Source organism: Jaculus jaculus, chromosome 1 (assembly GCF_020740685.1).
Source record: "Jaculus jaculus isolate mJacJac1 chromosome 1, mJacJac1.mat.Y.cur, whole genome shotgun sequence".
NCBI classification, from domain to species: domain Eukaryota; kingdom Metazoa; phylum Chordata; class Mammalia; order Rodentia; family Dipodidae; genus Jaculus; species Jaculus jaculus.
In genome coordinates this window covers 184802768-184820512 of record NC_059102.1, presented here as the reverse complement: position 1 = coordinate 184820512, position 17745 = coordinate 184802768, and the positions used below count along the sequence as shown (strand labels likewise).

General features: G+C 38.2%; 1 protein-coding gene and 1 pseudogene across 3 annotated transcripts in view; both read left to right on the top strand.

Moving 5' to 3' along the window:
* The window catches only part of Spock3 (SPARC (osteonectin), cwcv and kazal like domains proteoglycan 3), a 413063-nt gene that overhangs the window by 347685 nt on the left and 47633 nt on the right, over window positions 1-17745 (top strand). The gene's annotated exons all lie outside the window — the stretch shown is intronic.
* On the top strand, window positions 778-2828 carry LOC101594366 (annotated as a pseudogene).

Here is a 17745-nt window from a genome sequence, read left to right as displayed (position 1 = left end):
GTTCCCCCAAGAGGCACCACTTCCCTCACTCATTAAAACCACAGTCCTACTCTCCCTGCCCATACACTGTGATGGGCAGACCACAGCAGAAAAAAAAATAACATGAAAAATAGAATGCAAGAAAATCCAGTAAGATCACCCAGTCTAACAATGAACACCTCTAATAAAACCATAGAAGAGACATTAGTATCAGAACACTAAAATGAAGCTTAGAGTAATGCAACCCTGACAAAGCTACTAGTAGAACTTGCAGAAAAGCAACAAAGGACTGATAATCAGGTGGATGCTGCCATCACTAGACTAGACCTAATAGATAAGAAAATGGAAGGAGTTCAAAGACAGTTAAGAGATATGAAGGAGAATGAAAAAAAAGAGAACCTCAAAAATCAGCTGGCAATGCTAAATGAAGACATAAAGAATGCAAGGATGAATTCCAAGAGGCATCAAGAAAATCAGAAAATGGATCTCTGAGCGCCCGGCTGGGAGGGGGCGCTGGGTGTATGGCGGCTGGGGAGGGGGGATGGTGGCAGCCCAGCCGTGGATGCAGCGGCTCCCTGGAGGAGCGAGGGGAGCCGAGGGAGCTCTGTGAGATGGGCCCGCTCCCAAGTCAGGGGGGAGGACACTTACTACAGCTGCTCAGAAGCACCACCAGAAGCTCAGATGTGGGCAACCCAGCCAGCAGCAGAGAAGGGTGCAGGGAAGCCACAGAGAAGTCCCTTCTGATGCCCCAAGGAGCAAGCCAACCCCTTCCTGGCTCCAGGAACATTACAAAGCAATATGAATCCTGTCCATGTGAGGAGTCAGGAATGACTTTCACCAAAGAAATGAGACCTCCCTGTGACCAGCAAGGATATGGGAAGAACTACCAGCTGTTCCACAAACCACACACCTTCTAGTGATGCCTCCGAATGGTCCCAAGGGGTCGCGGTGGCTGGGCAGAGCCAGGCTGGAGCCAGAGTCAGCCTGGGTGGGGATGGAGCTGAGGCCATTACTGGTCTAACAGTAGACCAGTATGGCATGCTATATAAGGTGGCAGTGCCACCTGCCACCTTCTCACCAAATGGCCTGCCATCTGTGGTGAACATGAGCCCTTTGCCCCCACGTTTAATGTAGCATCTTCTCTGATTCAACATCCAGGAATCCACTATCCCCCAGTCCACTATGGTCGGCTCCCACCCACCTCACTGCAGTTTATTGGATCTCATTATAGCCTTCCCTATGCTGTACCACCTAGTTTCCTACCAAGCCCCTCCTTTCTCCTTCTGCCAACCTTTCCACCTCTCACCTTCCACATTTTGTGCCATATGCCTCACTCCTGGCAGAAGAAGCCACTCCGCCCCCCCCCCAGGCTTCATCCCCAGACCACTCATTTAACAAAGCCCCTTCTGCCACCTCCCCACCTGGCCAGTTGCCTCATCACTCAAGTACTCAGCCACTGGATCTTGCTCCAGGCCGGATGCCCATTTATTATCAAATGTCTAGGCTACCTGCTGGATATACCTTGCATGAAACTTCTCCAGCAGGCACCAGCCCAGTGCTTAACCCTCAGGAGGGCCAGTCTGCTCTGGAACCAGCTGCTGCCAATGGAGGACAGACACAGCAAGAGCGAAATTTAGTAAGACAGGAAAGTGAAGCCCTTGACTCCCCCAGCAGCAAGGGTGAAAGCCAAGGAGAACTAGTGTCAGTGGTAGAATGCGTGGTGGATGGACAAACTCCGAGAGTGGAGTTGGCAGTGCCTGCACACCGTGGAACCCCAGACACTGACCTTGAGGTTCAGTGGGTAGTTGGCGCTTTAGCTTCTCAGGACTATCGTATGGCGGCAGCTCAGAGGAAAGATGAACCCAGGCCTCTCAGCCTGTCACACCATACCCTTGACTATCATGGTGAGGGGCTAGGGTCAGCCAGGAACCCTGCAGAGGTGGCAGAGGAAAATCAGGCTCGTGGGTTCTACTCTCAGTCCCATCAGGATCTGGTAAAACCTTTACCCAAAGCAATGGTTGTAGCCAATGGCAACCTGATGCTCACTGGAACTGACCCAAGTCTGCTGCCTATGGGCTCAGAAATCCTAGTGGCATCAAGTCTGGACATGCAGACCAGAGCCACCTTCCCAGACAGGAAGCCAACTCCACCCTCTATTACCTCCACCCATTTGCCCTCCCATTTCATGAAAGGTGCCATCATTCAGCTGGCTACAGGGGAGCTGAAATGGGTGGAGGACCTCCAGACCCAGGATTTTGTGCGCAGTGCCGAAGTGAGTGGGGGCCTGAAGATCAACTCTAGCATGTTTATGGACATTCAGGAGAGCCAGTGGCCTGGATTTGTCATGCTACATTTCGTTGTTGGTGAACAGCAGAGCAAAGTGAACATCGAGGTGCACCCTGAGTACCCTTTTTTTTGTGTATGGCCAGGGTTAGTCTTCCTGCAACCCTGGAAGGACTGCACAACTCTTCTCTCTTCCCTGCCATCAGCTACAGGTGGGAGATGTCTGTGTCTCTATCAGTTTACAGAGCTTGAACAGTAACTCGGTTTCTCAGGCCAGCTGTGCTACCCCAAGCCAGCTGGGTACCCCCCAAGAAAGGCCTGAGAGGATGGTCTTGGGGTCTAGAGACCTATGTGACAGTGAGGGGAATAGCCAGCCTTCAGGAGAGGGCTCCTGTGTGGTAGAGCCCTCCCAGCCTGAGCCTGGTGCTCAAGCCTGCTGGCCAGCCCCAAGCTTCCAATGATACAGCATGCAAGGGGAGGGGGCACGGACTGCACTGCTCCGTCCCTCTTTCATTCCACAGGAGGTAAAGCTGTCTATTGAAAGCTGTTCCAATGCAGGGAAATGAACCTTTCTCAGACCAGGACTGGGGCTTTAACCCCAGAGGTGAGCCCTCACCTTGAGCAGGCAGAGGTTTTGCACATGCCAAACAGGGAATGGCTCTCCAGGCAGTGATTTGAGGGAAAGAGGAGGCATGAAAACTGCCTCCCAAGACAGGATCTGTTGCTCATTACCTCCATGGCATGCTTTCTGGACAGCCACTGGGGGTCCTGTGATGGGGATCCGCAGGCCTGGGACAAGGAAGGGCGGAGGTGCACACAAAATCAGGGCCTCCCTGTTTTTGCCTCCCCATCCCTGGCTCCTGCAAGGGAAATACAGGCTTTGGGAGCAGGTGGCAGAGGGAGGGAGCAAAGAAAGAACCAAAAATGTTGATCCACAGCTTATAGTAGCAGTAAAACTGTCTGAAGTTGGAAAAAAAAAATCAGAAAATGATGTGAAAAGGGAGCTTGACAGAAGGATGGAAACTATACATAGAAAAGTAGTACAAAATGCAAACCTAATTGAACAACTCCAAAACTCTTTAGAAGCTCTCAAGAATAGAGTCAGCCATGTGGAGGATAGAAACTCTGATCTGGAAGACAAGACAGAAGAAAGAGTTTGAGAGTTTAAAAGTTTCGATAAGTTCAAAAATTTCTGTGAACAGAAAAGGAGGAAATTGTGGATACCCTTAAATGTCCTAACATCCAGATCATAGGAATACCAGAAGGGGAAGAAATTCAGACCAAAGGCATGGAGAACTTATTTCACAAAATAATCAAAGAAAACTTTCCACTCTCTCAAAAGAAAGGACCATCATAATACAAGAAGCTAACAGAACTCCAAACACATTGGACCAAAGGAGAAACTCTCCAAGGCATATTGTCATTAAGACTATAAACATTGACACCAAAGAGAAAATCCTAAAAGCAGCTAGGGAAAACAGCATACCACTTTTAAAGGTAACTCCATAAGAATTACTTCAGACTTCTCAATGGAAACCATGAAATCCACAAGGGCCTGGAATGGAACACTGCAAAATCAAAGAAACAAACTACTTACCCAGCAAAAGTATCCCTCATGATAGGTGGTGAAAGAAAAACTTTCCATGGCAAAATTTAGCTTTACAATTATATGAACAAAAAACCAAACATATAGAGAGTATTTGAGGAAATATCCACACAGAAGAATCAAATAATCAACCTCAAATGCCTAGAAGAAGCAGACCACAATAACCAAACTCAGAGAAAGCACAAAAAACTTCAAAGTCCATGAAAACACCAAATCACATATACCAACATAATATTGCTGGGGTCAAATCAAACCTCACAGTCATTACCCTAAATATTAATGGCCTCAATTCACCCATCCAGAGGCACAAGCTAACAGGATGGATCAGAAAATTAGACCCCTCAATCTATTTTCTTCAAGAACCCACCTCACCACCAAAGACAGACACCACCTCAGGTTGAAAGTGTAGAAAACAATATTCCAAGCAAATGGGCATAAGAAACAAGCAGGTGTAGCTATACTAATATCAGATAAAGTAGACTTCAAACCAAAAATAATCAAAAAAGACAAAGAAGGCCACTTCCTATTTATCAAGGGAATGATCCATCAAGAGGATATTACAATCATAAATCTGTATGCAGCAAACACAGGCCCACCACAGTTCATAAAACGAAACTTACTTGACAATAAAACAGAAATAACGGCCAACACCATCATAGCTGGGGACTTCAATACACCATTATCAGTAATAGACAAATCATCCAAACAGAAACTCAACAGGGAAGTAAGAGAGCTCAACAAAACCTTAGATCACTTACACCTAATGGACATCTACAGAGCATCCCATTCCAAATCCACAAACTACACATTCTTCTCAGCAGCCCATGGAACATTCTCTAAAACAGATCATATACTGGGTCACAAAGCCTGCCTCCATATATTTAGGAAGATTGACAAAGTTCCTTGCAATGGTATATTGCTAGAAATTAACAACAAAAGAACCCCCAAGAATCCCATTGGCTCTTGGAAACTGAACATCACACTTTTCAACAATAAATGGAGAGTGGATGAAATAAAAGTGAAATTTCTAGAAATGAATGAATGATGATGAGAACACATCATACCAACATTATGGGACATAATGAAGGCAGTCCTCAGGGGAAAATTCATAGCACTAAATGCTTTCATAACAAATATAGGGAGATCCCAAATCAATTACTATTTTATTTTTGAGAAAGCTAGAGAGAGAAAGAGAGAGAGAATGGGTGAACCAGGGCCTTTTCAGCCACTGTAAATGAACTCCAGACACCTTGTGTCCCTTCTGTGCATGTGCAACATTGCACGCTTGCCTCACCTTGCATCTGGCTATGTGGGAACTGCAGATTTGAACATGAATTATCAGGCTTTGCAGGCAGACACCTTAATCATTAAGCCTTCTCTCCAGCCCAAGAGGTTTCATTTTCATGGATTAGATATCTCAATTTTCCATAAGCATACTTTGAAAGATTGCATTTTATCCACTATATCTTCTAGTATAATTTTCCAAAAAAAATAAATAAGTGGCTCTAAACATGCGGGTTTTCTTCAAACATCTCTGCAGAAATACATTAAGCACTGGTGATCAGGAAGTATGAAATTCTACATGGTTCTAGACAAAACCACTTTTAAGTGTCCAGCCTCAGTCTCCTGTGCTACATTTGTGACCACAGTATCCACAGTTTTCTGGGTTACATTCTGAGCCCAAAGCCTAGCATAGCATGAGGTTGTAACAAGGTCTTGAGGAGTTTTACCAAAGTAATGAGATTTAGTCGATATAAACATCTAGAGGGAAGACCAATCAGTCTCACATGTGTTCATAGGTCTGTTTGCTTATACCAGAGTAACAAGATCATCTTTGTTGCCGCTCCTCTTCTGTATTTCCACTACAACTTGAGTTAATGTAGAGATAAAATCCATTATGGAGAAATGATGGAAGGGGGTCTTACAAAGCTACTCATGATCTTATTGTCCTACATAAACATACAGAACATTACAGAGATAAGTGAGTTGCAGTAGTTAACAGGTACATTCCAGATTCTGTATAGTCTAATATGTTGGGAAAAGATCTTATGATAAGTATGTGAACTTCCACAGTAAAAAAAAAAAAAAAAAAGAAGTCATAGCAGAGGAAATATATAACTCAAATTTCATCTGGGATTATGAATAAAATGTCAGCCAGGCATGGTGGTGCATGCCTTTAATCCTAGTACTTGGGAGGCTGAGGTAGAATAATTTCCATGAACTGGAAGCCTGCCTGGGGCTACATAGTAACTTCTAAGTCAGCCTGTGCTGGAATGAGAACCTGCCTTAAAAAGGATAATAAATAAATAAATAAATAAATAAATAAATAAATAAATAAATAAATAAATAAATAAAAGTCTGTCAATCTAGAGCCAAGCATGGTAGAACATGCCTTTAATCCCAGCACTTGGGAGGCAGAGGAGGATTGCTGTGAGTCTGAGGCCACTCTGAGACTACATAGTGAATTCCAGGTCAGCCTGAGCTATATAGAGGCCCTACCTTGAAAAACCAAATAAATAAATAGATTAATTAAATAAAATAAAATAAAGTCTGTCACTCTAAGGAGGAAAACAAATATGGGTATGTTCTTAGAAAGTTTCTAATAGGTGATCACTAAAATTTGAGTTGTCTTCATGTTACATGCTCTACTTGAACTTTATTTTTGGTGAAAGTAACAACTGCTTGAATTTAGTCTTATGATATCACTGATCAAAATAACATGACACAGTAAGTTTAACCAGGACACAGTATTTTACCATGTGAAATAAGCAACACAGAATAGACTGCAGCTCAGCATGCAAAGCAACAGGGAGATGGAATTCTCCTGCTCCAGGCATGACTCGCGTTAATCTGTGTGTCTGTGCTTGGAACATGTAACAACAGGTCTAAGTGATATTCATCTTGTATCAACAAGCCAAGGGCCATTGTTTGCTGTCAGGTGTTTTGCGTAGTTTCTGAATCTCACAGCTACTCAAGTAATCTCTGGAGAAATTTGACATTCTTCTCAAAGCCAGCTGCAGCATTTTATTACATAGTACATAGAACTTGGAGACCTTAACAAAGAACATGTACTTGCTCTGTCACAGTTTGTTGGACTTGTCCTCACTTATTTAAAAACAACTGATATGTTTACATCCCTAATGTGTCCTTAGGATGGGGTTGCAAATATTTGAAGCTTAATTTGTACATTTTAAGGGAAAGAAAGTAGTAATAGAAAATCACTAGTAATATAATTATATAAAATTTTACTAAAATCTTATTAAATATATTAAATAACACACTTGTATATGTGACATATATATGCCCAATTATACTTTAAGGATTCTATAATATTTCACTCCATCAAAAACAATAATTTTAGAAACATATATCCATTTAAATTATACCATTGCTTAACTAATCTAATTAACATACAACTAAAATCATCACCCCTCCTATCATCTGGTAGTAGCTCTTCTTAATTAACTGTAGTTAAATTGTCTGAGAAGCAAACATGGTGGGGTGGCACATGCCTCTAATTCTAGCACTTGGGAGGCAGAGGTAGGAGGATCACTGTGAGTTTGAGGCTACACTGAAACTGCATACTGAGTTACAGGTCAGCCTGGGCTGGAGTGAGACCATATCTCAAGAAAAAAAAAAAAAAAAAAAAAAAAAAACTGCCACCTTGAGTCTGGAAAGATTGCTTAGTGGTTAAGGTGATTGCCTGCAAAGCCTAAGGACACAGGTTCAATTCCCCAGTACTCACATAAGCCAGATGCACATTGTGGCACATGCACTTGGAGTGCCCTGATTGATGTGCCTATTCTCTCTCCTTCTCTCAAATAAATACATTTTTTAAATTTGAGAAATAATATGTGAGGAAATGGCATCAATAAAATAAAATTATCATTTATTATGAATGGTAAAAGGAGTTATGAACAATAAATCATTTTGCATTATTAAGTACTATTGAATTCAGGACACAGATTAGAAAAATGCAAAGCACTTTGAGACAATAGCTATGAGTACCTTTTTGTATGTCTACTTAAATTACAAAGTAACATGTATTTAACTGTTCTTATCTTTTAATGTACATAATAATTTCATAGTATGAAAATGTTAAATAAGACAACACACAATTTTTAAAGAATTTCATGTAATTTAGGAATTGTTTCCTGACATCTTTTTAAAAATACCATTGTTTTCCACAATTCACATTTACTTTCACCTACTTTAGGATATGCAAATTTATTAGCATTTCATTATGCTTTCCCACAAACAAAAACTGTAACCAATGCCATATTGCATTAAACCTCTTCCTATATGAGGAAAAGCACTGGTTAGTAGTATTTATTGCAGAGTTTTCTGAAACATAATGTTACAGTATTATTAACTTTAACAATCCATCCATTTGATTCTGATTTATACATGTTGCTCTCACAAAGCCAGGTTTTACGATTATAAATGACTGCCAAATGCACCAACCTTTGAGCTTACTATTTCGTATTTTTAATCCCACAGTAATTTTCCTAATGGCTACTAGAATTGATTATAATAGCAAACAGGCCTCCTGTTAATCTTATATAAGGGTAAAAGCAGTTCTTGGCATGTTCCTGAATGGAATTCACCTGGTTAAATATGGAGGTTTTGATTGCTCTGTAACCTTCAAATTCTTTACTGTATATCTTAAGCCATTAAAGATTAATCTGCAAATCTATCAGATAAAACAATAATATGAAGGGATCTGCATTACTTCGACTCATCAATAAACCAAACTATTATTTTTTACACTTTATGGGAATTTGTGGCCATAAGTTAGTCTAATAGGAAAGAAAACTTATTAAAATATAATGCTGTGTCTGCAAAATATAAGATTGTAAATCAGGTTTCCTTTTTGTTTTTTTTTTTTACATTTACAAAAGGTGCATTTCAAATGAAATTTAAAAACATGAGTGATTTGTAATTTCTTTTCATTGGTGTTACCACCATTTTATTCACCCAGCTCTTATTTAAGTGCATTGATCACTGGTGACTTGTTCTCTGCAGCTCCAGCATTCGTGGCAACTGTGCTTCATTTTCATTTAGTGAAGCATCATTCCAAAATATACAAGCACAAGAACAAAAGCTCAAACAATCTCTATACAAGAAACATTATTGCACAGCAGAAAATACACTGCTTTGATAAAATAAAACAAATGAGTTTGACATATAAAAAATAACATCAAATATATATGTGTTTACTACATTTTCTGATCCAAGTTTTCAAAACTTACTTGTTTAGAATACTTCTTCATGAATAAAATGTTACATTGAAAATGATCCCCAAGGCATATCTAGGGAAAGCCTATGGTAGATCAAAAGATTAAACCAGTATATGTTTCTCATAAATGGAAAACTGACTGTAGTTGAAATTAGTTTCCTCTTAATTTCATTCATTTCAACTATTACATAAAACTATTACATAATAGCATAAAGTAGTACAAATTAATGAAATACCATGAGATATGACATAATATGAATATGTATACACTGGTCTAGAATAAAGACAGAAAAATTATTGCTGGAAGTAACATCCTCAGCTTAAGTTGGGGAAGAATGAGAAGTGTAAGTTCTTTGTTATAACTTACTTAAAATAGTCATTAAGAATAATAATTATGGGCTGGAGAGATGGCTTAGCCGTTAAGGCATTTGCCTACAAAGCTAGAGAGAGGATCCCAGTTCAACTCTCCAGGATCCATGTAATCCAGATGTGCAAGGAGGTGCATGCATCTGGAGTTCATTTGTAGTGGCTGGAGGCCCTGATGTGCTGTTATCCTCCCCTTTCTCTACCTCTTTCTCTCTCTCAGATAAATAATAATGTATTTTTAAAAAGAATAATAATTATGTAATGTTTAAGATTTAGAAACATATTGCTTAAAGATTTGAAATATATCTAAAAACATATATAGTCAACACTCTAGGTATGTACAGGACTTGATTTCAGGACACTAAGGTAACAAAATCTAATTTCCAAATTCATCCAATAAAATAACATAGTATTTGCTTATAACTACTTAGTCTCTCATATGCCTTATAATTTCTCCAGATTACTTATAATAAATAAAACTCTCTAAGCATTATGTAAATATTTATTACACTATATTGGTTATGCAATTACAAGGGGAAAATCTGTTTGTATTCAATACTGATACAATTTGATAGGTTAGTCATTCATGGTTAAATGATAGGGATACAATATGAGAGATGCATCATTAGTGGATTTTGTCATTGTGTAATCAAAGAAAATACTTGGGAAAATAAGATGGCTTGTTTATTATTAGACAATATAACTTCATGCAGCCACTGTTGCACATGTAATTCATGATTGACCACTAAGTCATCACATGACATAGTATATTTCCTATTCACTGTCCATTAGACACAAATGTAGAAACTTTATTTATGCAGCACCAACAATATTTGACAAGAAGTTTATACCCGAATTAAATTCATTTTTAACTTATACTTCATAGGCTAACTGCATAAAATGTTACATATTAATGCGGTAATACAATATTTCAGTATATATACGTAGTGTATAAAACATTGTTTTTAGCCCTAGCCACAAGTAATTAACACTTTATTTATTTATTTAGTTTATTTAGTTAGTTGTTAGTTAGCTAGTTAGTTAGTTAGATTTTTTTCTTTTTTTTTTTTTGTTGTTGTTTTTTGTTTTTTTTTTTTTTGAGGTAGGGTTTCACTCTAGCCTAGGCTGACCTGGAATTCACTATGTAGTCTCATGGTGGCCTCTAACTCATGGTGATTCTCCTACCTGTGACTCCCAAGTGCTGAGATTAAGGTGTGCACCATCACACCCAGCTTAATTTATCACTTCTTTGTGTATATATATATTTGGAGTCATTTCCTTTAGCCATTTTAAATATTTATTTAAGACAGACACAGACAGAGAGAAGGAAAAAGAGAGAGAGAGAAAGAATGGACACACCAGGGCCTCTAGCCAGTGTAAATTAACTCCAGATTCATGTACTACCTTGTACATCTGTCTTACATGGGTACTGGGGAATCAAACCTGGGTTCTTGGTTTCACAGGCAACTCCTTAACCAGTAAGCCATCTCTCCAGCCCTCCTTTAGCTTTCTTGAGAAACATACCCCCCACTACCCCTTGCTAAATGCAGGAATGTTGCAAGGTGGTTTTTAGCTGATATCAATCAATTGCATTCTGTCACTCTATGAGAATATGCAACTGACTCAATTCATGCCTACTGTTGTGAAATCAATTGTGCCTCCTTAATGTTCATATAGGGAAGGCCTAATGAAGAAGAAATAGCAGAAAGCTATCTTCTTTTAGGCAGATTCAGTTAGAAATTAAAGCCCAGAAAGACCCAAGAGATACCAACCCTCCTTGGAACAAACAGATCTCTTTGCAGAAATGGAACTCATGTCTGTTCAAGACTCCTATACATCAGCTATAGTGCAACCTTCTTCCCATGGTCTAGCATGCTACCTAGATGGGCTGACTCTAGGCTTCGCCCTCCATATCAGTAAACCAATTTGGTCTTTGCCTTACATACCTGACTCTGATGAAAGAATACATTTTCTGGTCAATAAAGTATATAGCCTTCTTGTTGCTCTCTCTGGCAGCCTCTCCTCTTTTGGGCTACAGGGTACAAGTGAGTCTGGTCTCTCCCCTACCTCATCCAGGATGGGTAGGTGGGAAGGCACAGTGCCATTTCTTGGTCAGAGTAATTCTCTGTTTACCTCTGTTTTATACCTTGGGGTAACTTCTCACTTTAATTACACATATGATTTTCCTCTGATCTCTGAATCTACCACATACACACTTCTCTTACACTCCAGACCTACCATATGGGTGCCTTCACTAATCCCAGGCCTGTAACCTGTGCAACTTCTCTAAACTCAGGGGAGCTGGAGCTGTAGGTATGACTATTCACTACTCATTTATCATCAGAGTCTCTTGATCTCTGCTTTACATTTTCCCTCTGCTATTCTTCCTTAAGCTCCCACAATTTGCCCTCTTAACTTCCTTCCATAGGGAAGCACAAGGCAGATGCTATATATGCTTTTATCTTCCATGGGTTTCTGGGTCTACTCCAATCTTTCCTTAAAAACCTCAGTTTCTTTTAAATGAACCTGGTAACTATGCAGTGTTTTCCACCTCAGTTCCTGTTTTCTATTTCCCACATGCTTATGGCTCTGCTCTAGCCTTCTTGCTAGATCCCAATTTTCCTTATATAAACCCCAGAATTAGGGATTTCTCTCTACATAAACTGAATTCATAATTTACCTTCTTGAGTTCACTTTCATTAATTCTTTGTTAAAAATAAAACAGGTCCCCAAATTGGGGTTTATTAAGTTGGGGAACTCCTCCTGAGCCCCAAAGTCCAGCATCATTAACACCTAGCTCTTTGGAATGTGATGATATTTGGAGAAAGAGCCTTTAAAGAGATGATTATAATGCTTCATAGAAACAATGGTTTAATCCAATCTTACCAGTGTCCTTGTAAGAATTCATTAAGTTTCAGGCAATGCATACTAGGTCCAATCATGTGAGAACATGTCAAGAGATATCAGTTCGAGTTTGAATCTGAAACAATCCCCCAGGCATGTGGTTTGAATGTTGATCCTAATTTAGTAGAGCTGTTTTAAGAGTCTGGGAGTCCCTGGGATGCAGGACCCAGCTGGTGGAAAGAAAGCCTGAAGGAATAGACTTTTGAAGGTTATACTGGGCCTCTAATTACCATCTTCCTCTCCCTACTTCATGGCCCACAGTGTTTACAAACTTTGCTATAAGCTTTTGCCATCATGATGCCTTCTTTGCTCCGAGGAACTGCAGTCTTCTGAAACCATGACTCAATAAAATTCTTTCCTCATCTAAGTTGGTTCTGTCAGGTATTTAGGAAGCAATAACATAAAAACAAAGAACACAATGGCCAACTCAATACAAGACAAGGAATAGTCTCTGAGGAAAGCTAATCTTGAATTTCTGTTTTCTGAAACAGTGAGAAAATTAGTCAGAGGTGTTTTGCTGACACAGCTTGTGATCTCTGTTAGGGCATTGTTAAAAAGTGACTACATCTATTAAGCATTATCTTTGGGTCACATGGGCCAGGGGAGTACCTAGACCCAACAGAATATAAAAATAAATTGCAGTTTACATGTTTCCTTTGATGAAGAAAATCTTATACTTCCCCTTCATTCTGAAGATCATCAAAGAAAATCCTCTTCCTTTCTTTTTTGATTGCCACATTTTTCTTGGCTTTCTATTGAACATGCAATAAGTATTACAGTTAGTGGAATATTATTCCTATGGTCTACTTGATTTAAAGGAAAGATAAAATATCATATCATTTAGTCTCATAATTTCATTAAGTTGCAATAGATACATATATTTCAATATCCTTTCCAGAAATACAAATTAGTAATATCCCAGGTATAGAATTTAAATAGCATTTTACTCACATTTTTATTGAAAGTCATAGATATACTTTAGCCGCAAATTCCCTTAGTTTAAAAAATCAGCAGATATTTAAAGTGTCAAGTACATTGACTCAATTGTTATTTAAAAACATGTTCAAACAAACAAATATACATTCTTCTCTTGTCCTTAGGACATAAATGGATTTATCTGTGTTTTGCAGGAATTAAATATTCCAAAAAAATTGTCATCTTTAAGATGGTAGTCTAGAATGTCACTTTGTCACTTAGTTTTGTCCCTAGCTGCTCTTGCTTTTCAGGGCTCTTTTTATAACACAAAATACCATTTACTGTCAGAAAATAATGAATCATGTGTTACTGCCACCCAGATGCCTGCTCAGAGAGACCCTTCTATTCAACACATATTCTCTAATGTCTCAACTAAATGATGTCTGCATAGAATACCTACATCAGAAGGCTGGCCCTCACAAAGTAAATGACTTATGAAGCACAAAGTTTTAAATGGCCTTGTGAACATCAATATATATTTTTTTGGTTTTTTGTTTCCTGAGGGAGAGTCTCACTCTAGCTCAGGCTGACCTGGAATTCACTATGTAGTCTCAGGGTGGCCTCAAACCCATGGCAATTCTCCTACCGCTGCCTCTCAAGTGCTAGAATTAAAGGCATGTGTCACCACACCTGGATGCAATATTATAATAGCTATAAAATTTGTTATTTTTGTTTTAATAAAACTGTAATTTATGGCCATGTTGAATTTTACTTTCATGATTTATCTCTTAAAATGTTAGCATGATTTTGATATATAGCATACTCAGACTGAAACAATCTTTGGCAAGGAACTATTTTCCAAGATACCTGTGTGTATTTAGGACTGTGTGTCTTGATTCCCATAGGAAATTTGGAGAGAATTGTACCTGATTTTGAGATTTTATGAAAACAAGCAAGTTTATTTTACCTTGGTCAGATAAAGCAATGAGGTATGCAGCAAAAACAAGGTTACACTATTTGTACAGGATCTATTTAACATCCATCTGTCCTTTTTTATCACAAAGCCTAGAAGAATTATGTGGTACTTTGAATAGATGGGCCCCAGTATATTCAGTCTTTTATTAAAGTTTGTAATTTAGATCTGCAGGCCCCTGGATGAAGGAGGCGTCACTGGGCTGGCTTAAGGTGTGGTGGTGGATTTGACATTCCAATCTAAAGATATGCAAGTGCCTGAGTTCCTCTTGGAGTTCCTGAAGTGTGCTGTGTGGTTTTGCTTTTCTCTTTTGTCTTTTTCTCTCACTGCCTGATCCTTTAAGAGGGGGCCAACTTTTTCTACAATTATCTGGATCTGTAAGCTACAATAAATATCCCTTCTTCCACAACTGTGCCTGCTTTGGAAGTTCATCTCAGTGAGCCTGAAGCTGTCTACTACAAATTAGAAGAATTTTTAACCTAAAAGTTTTGATAAACAAATCATTGTAAATTCTTCAAACATGTTCTGGAATGAGTCACTTGCATTTCACTCTGTAATTGGATACTCATGTGTCTGTAAATGGATAAGGAAGTTTGTGGACTGAAGATGTGAATACCCCAATCTTCATGCACTGAAATCTTAATTACCAAGGAATGGATGGGTTTCAAATTGGCCTTTTGAAAGGTGATGAGTTTATGACAGTGGAGCCCTCATGAGTGGAATTAGGGGCCTTACAAAGAGGCCCAAGCTTATCCCCATACCTTGTCATTTGTGAGGATATAGAAAAAAAAAAAAAGTCTAGGGAGAAAGCAAGCATTCACCACACTCAAAAATGCTGAATTTCTGGAACCTGTAATGGGGTCTTTTCCTCCAGAACTGAGCAGCAGCAGTACTGTTGTTTGTCACACATATGCTCTGTGGTATTTTGTTATAACCACATAAATGGCCTAAAACATTGTCTTTTGATCCAGCCAATGATGTGCTCATCTTTTTGTAAGTTCATATTAAGTTGTTCTCTTAAACTTTTTTTTTATATCTTGAATATTTGTGTATGTATATTCTGTTTTTCTTTTTTATATTTTATTTTTATGTATTTGACAGAGAAAGAGAAAGAGAGAGAGAGAATGGGCCCACCAGGGCTTCCAACTACTGCAAACAAACTCCAGATGCATGAGCAACCCTGTGCATCTGGCTTACGTAGGCCCTGGGGAATAGAATCTGGGTTGTTAGGCTTTGCAGACAGATATCTTTACCACTAAGCCATCCCTCCAGCCCAAATTGTCTGTTGTTTAAATCAATTTCTGTAGGTGAAAAAAATCACTTTTATATGCCTTCAAAATATCCAGTATCATTTAACAATTAAGCAGAAAAATCTTCTCTTCTTAAATTCATATTTTCTATAACGCATGTTCTTTTTTTGTCATGTGTACCTGTAGTGCTTCTCAAGGTAGTGATAACATATTACCAATGGAGGAAAACCTAGAAGAGCTTTTTTTTTTCTTCTGTTTTTAGCTTTCCTCCTGATCTAGCCTCAGTTTCTATGTGGAAGTCCCATGTCATGATCACTTCCAGTTCAACTGTTCTGGATAAATAAATGAATGGTACCCTTTATGGTAGTTTTATTGTAAAGGGCTTTGTCTAACCTTTACTGAATATGTAGAAACTGCTATATATCTATACTATAGTTCTCAGCAATTCATTTACATATTATAAACACAATGATGCACATATTAAATATTTAAAAATATTTTATGGATTTAAATGTTTCTATGTTACAGAAGCAAATTCTCTATATGTGTCAAAAACTTACATATGAACATCTGTTTTGACCCAACAACTCCATTTCTCAAATTTTTCTAAGAAAATAACAACAAAAAGATGGGGGGAAACTTCATGGCATTATGTTAAGTGAATGAACCCTGTGTGAATATATAAATATTGCCTGTTTTAACTCATGTGGTCATCCCAACCTGTAGATCTCATAGGAAAAGAATGAGACAGTGATCACTACGTGCTGACACGTGAGGGAAAAAGGGACAGCAGGTCAGCAGTTCCATATGAGGAAGGTGTCCTAGCACAGTACAAGGAGTCGAATGGCTACCATCTCTGACAGTGTGTTGTGCATTCCATGAAGAGCAATAAAAGTTGATATGGAGGCATCCCAACACAAATAATGGAAAAAAATTGAGAAGAAGAGGAAATGCAATGTGCAAACTTTCCACGTGCTCATTTAAAATAATAACAATGTAGGAAAATTTTAATAAATGTCAAAAATTCACCCAAGTTCTTTTTGCAAACAGGAATTAGAAACTATATATTTATAATTGATATATGATATTCCTTGTTGGAGTATTTGTAAATCATGATAAATTGACAAAATTAAATTTTATTTCAGCCAGGCATTTAATTTTCAAATATTTTCACAATTTAAGGGCATTTTTGTCTTATATTTTCATGCAAAGGAGAAGAAAAAAACATTGTTGCATGTAATCAAATTTATATCATACATAAATAGAAGATGTACAGTTATAGTTAGTTGCCTTATGGTGGCAATGTTAAGTATTTTTATTTCATCTTCTTTCTCTTTAATATAATTTATATTTTAATGCTGTTATATAATCATGTAAAAAAGCTAACAGCATTCATATAATGTGAACTATAATATATAATGTCCAACAACTTGAAATTGGTTCACATATATCCTTTTAAATTACAAAGTAACAAGTAAATATGAAAGGTTGGAGGAGCCTAGTATTGGACATTTTGAAAGATATAATCCAAAACTAACCTAAAAGGTTGTGTAAGTTCTTCAAAATAATGTAATTTCATTTCTGTAAGTATATATTTGAAGTCATGTATGTCATATATAATTTGAATAAGAAAATATCAAGGACTGAAAATGTAGTGCAATGGTACACATACAGGGCCCTGGGTTTTATTTACAGCATTGTAAACTAAGTAAGTCAATAAATAAATATCAATCACAGCAAATACTTTGTGAGCATGCTCATCAGAAGAATAGAATTGTACTTCTCAGTAACTGTTGAGTGCTGAGCACTAACCACCACATCTTTGTTACCCAGTGAAAGGCTCAGAGAACACTGCCAAAGAGAGGCTGGAAGAAAGTAATGTCAAAAGAACAGAGGGAGTACATTGGAATGCTGACTTCTGGGGGGAGAAAAGGGCTCACTTATTTCTTTCTGATCTCACAGCACTTGTCATTACCTGCATAGGATGTATCCATCAATGTGTCATCATGGATTATGAAGGAGGGCAAAATTTTTAAAAATGTAATAATAATAAAAGGACTAGTTGAAAGAAGAAAATGTGATTGTAATGGGGAGGTAATATGATGGAGAATGGAATTTCAAATGGGAAAGTGTGGGGGTGGGGAGGGAGGGAATTACCATGGGATATATTTTATAATCATGGAAAATGTTAATAAAAATTAAAAAAATAAAATAAATAAAATAAAATAAA